General features: G+C 40.1%; 1 protein-coding gene across 1 annotated transcript in view; it reads left to right on the top strand.

Moving 5' to 3' along the window:
- Window positions 1-1,778: 1,778 nt before the first annotated feature.
- TCEANC (transcription elongation factor A (SII) N-terminal and central domain containing) overlaps window positions 1,779-3,597 on the top strand; it is a gene marked incomplete at its 3' end in the record, with an annotated part of 5,495 nt that continues 3,676 nt past the window's right edge. Inside the window, exon 1 of the mRNA XM_010833557.1 lies at window positions 1,779-1,825. The remainder of the gene's footprint in view (window positions 1,826-3,597) is intronic.

Below are 3,597 nucleotides of genomic sequence, written 5' to 3'. Positions count from 1 at the left end.
ATTGGCAGGCAGGAATGAGAGCCACACACAGGCTCAGAGAGCTAGTGGAGCAAAGGCATTGAGCTGGGGGATGCAAGTGCCTGCCAGTGATTCAGTCAGATCACAAAGGACGCTGGAAAGGGGCTTTTCACTACTGGCCAGGGACCTTGGGCTCCATCCTGAGAGCAGAGGGGAACCTCTGAAGGGCCTTAAGCAAGAAAAGGAGGGAGCCTTTTGCTGAAATCTCTAAGAGAAGATGATCCCTCTAACAAAATGTCTTGTGTAGAGTGAAAGCAATAAGAACTGGAGCCGGCCAGATAGCAGGAAGTAGAGGTTTGATTTGTGTATCCCTCCTACGTGTGCCCCTTAGCAGCGGTGTCTGTCCTTGTATTTGCCAGTTTCTTGTCTGTGTTCTGCTGGGCTGTCAGCTCCTTTATGGCAGAGAGTATCCCGTTAGGTCCAGCATCTATCGTGTATGAGATACATAACAGATATTTATTCAGTGAACTGTGTAGAACTCTAAACTGGACACACAGCCTACTTCATCTTTTTATGGAAGTTCTCAAAATTTTATATCCCAGTTGCTTACATACTACAGCCTCCTAAGGCAATAAATTGCTTTCTATCAACATGACTGTCCTACCATGAGAATAGAAAGTTTGACATCATTGAAATGCTGCAGAAATTATGGAAGAGAGGCGCACAGTTCTTGAGGTACTAGCCTACTGTATTCCCTGTTTGCCTGGCAAAGTAATAAAGCCACTTTTTCCTCCAAAAAAAATATATATATATATATGACAGTTTCTCGGAAAATTAAAAATAGGATGCCTATATGATCCAGCAACCCCACTTTTGGGTATACACCTGACAGAATTGAAAGCAGAAAGATATTTATGCATTCATGTTCATGGCAGCATTCTTGACAAGAGCCCAAAGGTGGAAGCAATTCAAGGGTCCATCAGCAGATGGATGTATAACACAATGTGGTCTACCCACCCAGTGGAATATTATCTAGCCTTGAAAGGAGGGAAATTCTGACAGACACTCCGATGTGGATGAACCTTGAGAGCATTATGCTGTGTGAAATAAGCCCGACACAAAAAAAGCAGATACTGTATGATTCCACTTATATGAGGTATCTAAAGTAGTCGAACTCAGACAGTAGAATGATGGTTACTAGGGAGTGCAGGGTAGAAAGAAGTGGAGAGCTGTTGAACAGGTGCAGTTTGTTTTGCAAGACAACTAGCATTCCAAAAGCTGGTTGCACAACAGTGTCAATGTACTTAATGAACCATCCATGTCAAAATGGTTAAGATGATAAATTATATGTGCATTTTTACCACAATTAAAAATTTTTAAATGTAGAGGAACAGTAAATAAAAGGGTTATGAAATGAAGAGCAGAGTGCTTATATATATGAAACCTTTAAGTTCTGTAGATTTCCATGAGTAAAGAAAGTTTCAACAAACAATGCTTCCATCTCCCTGAAGCCCTGAAGCTACTATTAACTTCGCCTTCAGAATCTCCTTAAAGCTCTGACCTTTCATTGAGAAATTCGACCTGAGTTAAAGATTGCCTAACCTCCTTGGGGGAACTCTAGACCAGTGTCTTATTAACCCCCTTGCTGACATCCAGCCCAGTTCAATCCTGCTTTCTCAGGTAACGATATGTAGAGAATGAGTGTAGAACGTGAGGAGACTGAGTCCTTGCTAGGAAACGTTCCCACACATGGGGGAGGGTTCAAGTGCCCTGAGCTCCTTGTGACCGGACCGTCGTGACTCCCTTGCTTGACTTCCTCCAGGTCCCGAGATCTCAAGCGGACAGTGCTGAGAGCAGAAGTCAGCAAGTGAGGGTGTGTATTTTTAATTTTTCTGTGCTGTCTTGCCTGCTCTTTGTTGACTGGGCCTTTGATTATTAGGAAGACCCTTTCTACTGTTGCAGTGGATTTCAATGAAATAATGACATTTACAGCAACATGGATGGACCTAGAGATTATCATACTAAGTGAATAAGTCAGAAAGAGAAACACAAATACTATATGATATCACTTATCTATGGAATCTAAAATATGACACAAATGAACCTATCTATGAAACAGAAACAGACTCACAGACATAGAGAACAGACTGGGGTTGCCAGGAGGACAGGGTGAGGGAGGGAAGGATTGGGAGCTTGGGATTAGCAGATGCAAACTGCTGTATACAAATGGATAAACAACAAGGTCTTACTGTAGAGCGCAGGGAACTATATTCAACATCCTGTGATAAGCCATCATGGAAAAGAATATGAAAAAGAATATTCATGTATAACTGAATCACTTTGTTATACAGCAGAAATTAACACAACATTGTAAATCAACTACAATAAAATTTTAAAAGGAACAATATATAAGTAAATGGGTAGGATTGTGTTCCAATAAAACTTTATGTACAAAAAAATTAATCAATACAGAAATCTTCATTCTGATCATTCAGAAAAAGAAATGGAATTCAAAAAGGAAAAACAAGGATCTTGAAGTACCAGTTCTCGATAATTAGACAATACCACTTACAATCCAGAATCAGTGGCCCATTGAGTTCTTGTTAACTGACTTTAAAAAAGAATAATAAATAAAAAAGACCACCAGGTGGTAAATATACAAGACCCAGAACCTTGATCATGTGCACTATGCAATGGGGAAAACCAGTAGGAACCTCAGAGTTGTAGCTGTGGGTGATCACCTGTTCATATTTGGGGATCAGGTTTGAGGGGAGATGGAACTGTTTGCAGTGCAGCAGTGGGCTTCTGAGGAAGGTGAGAGCCGATATGAATGCAGTCACAGGTGAGGTGAGGCTTCCCTTCTGGTGTCCTGATTCCAAGGGGCAGTAGGACTGGGATGATCCATGAACCATGGCATTTTTCAGTAAACAGATCTCTGGAACATATAGGGTTTATCATGAAATTGTAATAGACCCATAACTTTTCTGGTTAGGAAATCAGTGCATGTGTATACATCAATAGAAAATATAAAAAAAGAGTAAAAGAACAAACAAAAATCACTTAAGAGCTTGCCATTCAGAAAGTAACACTGTCAGGAAATTTTTAAATCTATTTTCAGTCTTTTCTCTTCTCATGTGATTTTTAAATAAAATTTGGATCAGACTTTAGATCCCACAAGCTGTGCAGCACGACCAGAAAAAAATAGTAAAGATAAAAATAAATGGACTTTAGATGTTGTTTTTATTTTTATTAATTTTTAGCTTTTTTCTTTTTTTTGGTCACACTGCACAGCTTATGGGATCTTGGTCCCATGAACAGGGATTGAACCCAGGCCCTCAGCAGTGAGACTACTGAGTCACTGGACTGCCAAGGCATTCCCTCGATGTTGTTTTTAAATAACAGCTTTGTTCAGATACACTATTTATACCATAAGTTCACCTAGTTTAAGTGTACAGTTAATGGGTTTTTTAAAATCATATTCACAGCTGTGCAATGGTTACCACAGTCAATTTGAGAGAAGAATTTGTATCTCCCCCAAGAAAAGCTGTGTACCCATTAATAGCCACCACCTCTTCATTTCACCTCACTGGTTCCCCAATTCTCTCCATCCCAGCCCTCGTCCACCATGAATTTACATTC

This window comes from Bison bison, unplaced genomic scaffold (assembly GCF_000754665.1).
Source record: "Bison bison bison isolate TAMUID 2011002044 unplaced genomic scaffold, Bison_UMD1.0 scf7180017863740, whole genome shotgun sequence".
In the NCBI taxonomy this organism is placed as follows: Eukaryota; Metazoa; Chordata; class Mammalia; order Artiodactyla; family Bovidae; genus Bison; species Bison bison.
This window is presented reverse-complemented; position numbering and strand designations above follow the sequence as displayed.